This window comes from Elephantulus edwardii, unplaced genomic scaffold (assembly GCF_000299155.1).
Source record: "Elephantulus edwardii isolate Elephantulus edwardi_28Jun2011 unplaced genomic scaffold, EleEdw1.0 scaffold00015, whole genome shotgun sequence".
Lineage (NCBI taxonomy): Eukaryota > Metazoa > Chordata > Mammalia > Macroscelidea > Macroscelididae > Elephantulus > Elephantulus edwardii.
This window is the reverse complement of record NW_006399765.1, coordinates 19671303-19678440: the sequence shown is the minus strand read 5'-3', so window position 1 is coordinate 19678440 and position 7138 is coordinate 19671303.

Below are 7138 nucleotides of genomic sequence, written 5' to 3'. Positions count from 1 at the left end.
TGTTACAGTCACTGTCTCAGTCCATCTCACTGAGTGTCTTCCACTTTTTTTGCTCTCTATTTTTCCAACCATAACGTTCTTCCTTTGGGACTGACCCCTGTGATAACATGCCCAAAGCATGAACAGTAATGTTTCATCCATCTTTGCCTCTAAGGAGCACCCTAGTTACACATCTTCTAATCCAGATTTGTTTGTTCTTTGGGAAGCCCATGGTATGTTCCTTTGCAATATCCTTTGCAGCATCACAATCCGAAGGCATCAATTCTTCCTCAGTCTTCCTTATTCACTTTCTAATTTTCACATGCATATGAAGCAATGGAAAATACTGTGACTGGAGTCAGGCACACCTCAGTCTTCAATATTTGCTTTTTTTTAAAAAAAAAATAAGAGATAGGATGAGAAATTTGCAAGAGCTGGTGGGATATAAAATAACTTTGCTGAAAAATAACTTTATCTGAAAAGAGAAGAAAGTGATTCTAATGAGAAGAGAATGAGACAAATAAAATATGCAAAGATGAGGCAAGGGCGTGATTAAAAGAAAACATACTCATTGTAAGCAATGCCAATGTTTGTTTGTAAACTCACTACCCTGTCTGAAAGGGCACTTATCACTATATAAATGTGTATGTTAAAGCTTTTTAACTATAATGCTCAAATTCTCTATCTTCTTTACTTGATTTTTTAAAAATTCTTTTCGTTTTTAAAATTTTCATTTGCCTGAAGGTTTACAAAGTAATGATTTTTCTCACAATAATTTATACATATTTTGTTTTAGAACAATCGTTACCATTGACTGTGTTGGTTGTATACTGTAGAGTCGGAACTGACCCATAGCTGACCCTCCAGTGGGTTTTCAGAGGCAAGTTAATGCACGAGAGGAGATTGTCCATCCTTCTCCTATGGAGAAGCTGGTGTATTTGAACCATGTGCCTTCAGGATTGCAGCTCAGCTGCTTACCACTAGGCCACTGGTGTTCCCTTACCATTGATTAGCGTAGTTAATTAATTGCAGTGCTTAATCAACACCTTATTGCCTTTCCTTTCACTCAGCATATCTACTTATTGCTGTTCCCTTTACCCAACATATTTATTTATTCCCTTCCCCTCCCCCGTGCCTCTTAACCTTCCAGAATGGATTCTACGTGTGTTCTTTACTTGGTTTTTGACTATTTGTTCTGCAGATTTCTAGCTGGTGTAATAAAGTTCCCCTGAAGCTGTGGATTCGTTATTTTATCCCTGTGATTCTGTCCGTTTTACTACTCTGCATTTCAAGCCTGTGTTAGGAGGTGTGCACAAACACGGCAGTTGAACTTGTCAGGAGATTGAACATTTTATCATTATGAAATATTCTTTTTTCTCTTTTCAAATAATACGAGTGGTATTTGCCTGATAGTGAGGTTGTTTGCCCCATTTTCTTTCCGTTAGCTAGCATTTGCCTGGGGTACCTTCCTCGCTTTCAGTCTTTTGGTATTATTTGTTTTTGCTGTCTCCTGTGAAGCAGCATGCATGTTTGACTCTTTTATATTCAATCCAAGAGTCTCTGTCTTTAAGTGGTGAATTTCGTGTATTTATATGCATCTGATGATTACACTCTTTTCCCTATTTGTACTTTTTGTACCAGTTTATCTTGTGTCTTGTATCCTATCTTGTTTCTTTTTCATCTATGCCTTTTGTTTACCTTATAGCATTTTAGGAGCCTTGGTGGTGCAGTAGTAATTAACCACTGGGCTGCCACCTGAAAGGTCTGAGGTTCAAACCCACTAGCTGCTCTTTGGAAGAAAGATAGAACATCTTCTTCTATAAAGGTTTCTTCTCTGAAACCCTGTGGGACAGTGATACTGTGTCCTGTAGGGTCCCTGTGAGTGGAAATGTACTTAAAGGCATGTTTTGCTTGCTTTATAGAATTTTCTTTGTTTCACAGAAGCAAGCTTTTCTGATTTTAGAATACACGCACACACATTTTTCTAGGTTTCTAAAATATTTGGGTGAAGTTAGACTCCTCTACTTGATCTCTATGCCATCTTGGTCTGATTATCCACTAATAATATGTCAGATTTGATTATCAGAAAAAAGTAATAGCTACTCTTTGTTCAGGGAAATGGCTTAGTGGTAAGGAGTTGTGCTGCCAACTCAGAGAAAGGCGGTTTGAACCCAGCAGCTGCTCCATGGGAGAAAGCTGGGCTGAGATTCACAGCCTCTTAAAACCTGCTGGAGGGTCAGCTGCGAGCCAGCTCCAACCCAATGGCAATTTGAGGCAGATTACTTATTGAGCGCCTTCTGTTTCAGGACAGCCGAATTCCTGTCATGTTGATGTCCTTAATGCTTCTCCTTTACCTCCCATTGGGAACTATAGGAAAACCAAGCTTTCCCTGATGGGTAAATAGTGCCTACAGATGGACTGACCTAGTGGAGAGAGTATGAAGGGACAGCTCTGGGACTGGAAGGACTAAGATGGTACCCGGCTTGCCACTGCTGACCGCTCTGAAAGAGCCTGCAATTGGAGGTCTCTGATATAGGTAGAGAAAAATGTGGGGGGAAAACTCAAAATCGTAAAGACACCAGGCTTACTGGTCTGATAATGACTGATGGAATGCCCAAGATGATGACCCTTAGTGACCTTTCCAGCCTGCAGCTGAAATCACCCTTCAACTCAACTTTCCAATTACAGACAGGCCTATAAGGTGAGCAACGTCAGGAAAGAGCACAGCCCTTAGAACAGTCAGTCATACAAGACCATAAGGGCAACACCTGCCCAGAGAGAGGACATTCAGGTGGCAGGAAGGGATAGGAAAGGAGGAGTGGAACTGGAAAACACCAGGGGGGAATGGGAAGCTTGGTGTTTATTGAGTGGATTGCCATCAATGCCGCAAAATACAATGTGTACGAACTGTTAAACAGAACACTGATTTATTCTATAAATGTTCACTGAAATCACTACAAAAATTAAAAAGAAATCAACAAACTGATGGATAGAGAAGCTCTGGTATATTCACACAATGGAATACTACGCTGCATTGAAAAACAAGGAACTCATGCAATATTATTCAAAATGGGTGACCTTGGAGGACATTATGCTGAGTGAAGTATCTCAGTCACAAAAGGACAGGTGCTGCATGGTGCCACTATTATAGAATGGGACTGACATCAGGGTTGGAGTGAGACCGAGAAAAATTGAATAAATTATGTGTACTGCATTGAAACAGATGAGGGAGAGAACTGTTTGAAAGCGATATATGACTGGGGATTATGGTTATGACAAGAGTCCAGAATGAAGGTTGCATAGTGGAGTGTACTGGGGCAGTGGTTTGCAGGGGGAGGGTGCTGGGGAATTGTATACCAATGAAGGAATTTTACTTTTCAAAGAGAAGAGCGAACTGGGGGGTGGGGTGGGCAGGGAGAAAAATGCAACAATGAATGAATGGAAATCCAAAATCTCTGTTAACGTTCATTTAAAAATTTTTAAAAAAATTAAGAAGAAAGAATGTAGATGCATGGTGACAGGGAAAGAGAATATTTGTTAGTTGTTGTTTTAGTTTTTTAGCAATTGTATAGTGGAACATTGTTGCTGTGTGACGTTGAGCTGCGGCAGGCAGGCAATGTATTAACAACAAGACCGAGCTCCTGCTTTTCCTGTCGATACGCTCTGTTACTTGTGATCCCACAATCCCCCTGCGGGTAGCGGTGGTACCACGACTGCTCCGATTTACAGGTGAGAAAACAGGGCAGAGAGGTGAGCCTCTGCCTCATCATCTATTAAACAGGATTCATAACACCTACACCGCAGTCTTGTGACAATCTGAGTTATATATCACTGACACACAGGGCACCAAATAAGCCGCAGCTAAATTTGTTGTTGTTGGGTGCTGTTGCGTCAGCCCTGACTCAGGGCATCCCTGAGCTCAGCAGAAGTGCTCACGGGCCATCCTCCATTTCCCGCCGGCTTTAAACCTGTTGCTGCAGTCAGTGTGTCAACCCATCTCATCGAGAAGCTGCCTCTTTTCCTCTGAACTTCTTGCTACTTTTCCAAGCACTATGCCCTCTTCCAGGGATTGGTCCCTCTGGATAACCTGCTCAAATGAAGTGAGACTAAGTCTCCAGGTGCATCTTGGCTGCACGTCTCTCACAGGAAATACCAGCACACAGATATAGCAGGGAGGCACTAAATGGAAGGGTATTGCTCTCATTAACATTACTATTTTCGCAGAGACATATCAGGAGTTTACACATTCTTGGTTCTGAAGGAATGAGAACATCACCCCCACCTACACCCCCTATACCTCCAGATCCCTGCACTGATTTACAGCTCTGCTGGAGCACGAACTTGAGCTACAGGTTGTGAGGTTGATGAGGGGGAGTAGGAATACACCCAGCATCTGCCTCCCCAAACGGCTTTATGTTTTCATTTAATATATGAGGTCAGTTAGCCCTTGCCACCACCCTGGGAGGAAGAGATCATTATTTCTGCTTATAGGATGGTTCCTCTGAAGAAATTGCAAGGCGTGGCTGCAGTGGTTTAAAAATCTAGACTAAGCAGTCAGAAAGATGGGCTTCTTTCTGATTTCCAAAGTGGACTCCCTGGACCTCAGTTTCTTCTTCTGTAAAGTGGGCCTTACAGGAGCTCTTTTATAGGTTCTGTTGGAATCCTACTCATCCCAACATGCCAAGTAAGACCGATTACAGTTTATCATTGTTGTTTTTATGTGCCGTCAAGTTGCCTGTGACTCATCGTGACCCTACGTACAACAGCTCTACAGCCTGTCCCATCCTGAGCCAGTCTCACTGACTCTGACACACTAACCCCCATTGCCTCAGTTACTATATCAATCCATCTCCTCCAGGGTCTTCCTCTCCTGCGCAGAGAGCATAATGTCCTTCCCCAAGGACTGGTCCCTCCTGGCCACATATTTAATTTTATATGTATTTGTTTACTGTCTTTCTCTCATCTGGGCCTATAAGTACCTTGGGGACAGGGGCCATGCTTGGTTTGCCATTCTGTAGCCAGTGGCTGGTATGCACTGAGCACTCAACAAATATTCATAGAAGTAACAAACTCTCACACAGAGAGATCTTCCTACAATAAAGGGAGCCTCTCCCAACATCATCCTCCTCCTCCAAAGTGTGGCTCTTTTGCGGGACTGGGCTTTCACATCCTCCATGATGGCAGCCTCAGCGTCTCAACACACATGGGCAGCTGCTCTGGGTAAGTGATGCTGGTTTAATATAACTCTTGGGATGTTCACTGGAGCTGAGGAGACATAACCCAGTGGAGGAGACCCTAGCACCTACCCAGGCTCTGATCTCTGGGACAAGATTTTTTATACATGGAGAAGACGGAGGCAAAGGGTGAGAGGAGGGATGGTTCTGGGTCAGCGAGGCCAGCTCACGCTCTTCTGACGTGTGCATGTGTGTGAGCTCAAACACACCCCTACCAGGGCCATTCTTAACAAACCCTATGCTAAGTGGCATAGAGTAGGAACTTTATTTGCTTTGCCTCATATAATCTCCTTGCTGGAGGGTCAGCTCCAAGACCATTCCATCTTGATGATGATGAATTAATTTGTTTTTTCCAATCCCCTGAGTTAGTTTTTACTATTATCCCCATTTTACAGAGGAGGATATTGATTCCAGGGCAATGAAACAAATGTTTAAAGGTGACACCACAGTATGAATGACACTGTCCAGTCTACATGGCCATCCCTGCTGTTAAAATACTGAGCTCCTTCTGTATGGGGCAGTAAAGAGTAGATGCCTTAGTCTCTGGAGTGTTTTCCCCACTTTTCTATCAGCCCTGACCTCTGCCTCTACCTCCAACTCCATCCCGTCATGTCCCCACATTCTAGCAACTTTAGAGTGAAGGACCCCTTTCCCCCAAAAAAAGAGTGAAGACCCTGACCATATTGTGGCTGGTTGGGGTGGTTCTCTTGCAATCTGTCCCAGGGGCTATCTCTTCTGAGATCAGTACTTATGCATCAATGGTTGCCAAATACTTGACATTACTGATTAGGACGACCTGCTTCTGTTATAGCCCAGATCTTACTTCTAAAGTAGGAGCAGGAGGCTGGCTGGGGGCCTATCCTCAGTTTAGATGATCACAGAGGGTACTCAGATCCATCCCCCACAGCAGTTACTTGAGCACAGGGAGCAGAAGGCTCAGCTTCACATTTCTAGCATGGCTCCGTTTTCCAAGAGGTTCCTGAGCCATTGTGGAGGAGACTTTAAAAGGAGCCTTGTGAGGGTGCACCATGCATAAAGATAGGGCCCTTCACTGGTTTTCAAGATGCTCGAGGTCAGAATCCACTTGTTTAAATCCCAGGTCTGCTATCTAATGTCTGTCTAGTAAATGGCCTAACTTCTCTGTGCTTCTATTGTGGAAAATGGGAGTAATCACAGTAATTTCTCCTTCAGAGAGTTGCAGTGAAGGTTAAATTAGGTTTGGAATTTAAAATCCTTGTTGTTGTTGTTGTTATGTGACATCCAGTCAACTCTGACTCACAGCGACCATATGTACAATAGTTTTGAACTCTGCCCAGTCCTGAGCCAATCTCACTGTCTCCAACACATCTACCCCCATTTACTGTGTCAGTTCATCACATCTCGGGTCTTCCTCTCCCGTTCTGTCCCATCACCCTTCCAAGCATGATGTTCTTCTCCAAGAACTGGTCCCTCCTGGCAACATGCCTCAATGTATATGTTATTGTTGTTGTTGATTGCCTTCGAGTCAAGCACGACTCATAGTGACCCTATGTATAAAAGGCCTGAAGGCCCTCTACAACTATCGACATTTATCAAAGTTCGTAGTTTCCGGAGGCATGTTGTTTAGTAAGTGAACAGATTTTTAAAATCATTTCCTCCACGGCACAACCTGGTTTCACCTTCCCCAGGACAGACATTTTTGTTCTCTTGGCAGTCCATTGTATGTATGTTCAATGCTTTTCTCCAGCACCACAACGCAAAGGCATTGATTCTTCTTTTGTCATCTTTAGTCATTGTCTAGCTCTCTGATGCATATCAAGTAATTACGAAAACCATGGCCTGAATCAGGCACACCTTAGTCTCTACACTGACATCGTTGCTCTTTAGCACTCTGGATAGGTCCTTAGGAGTAAATAAATTTGTATAAAATCTTTAAAACAATTTGT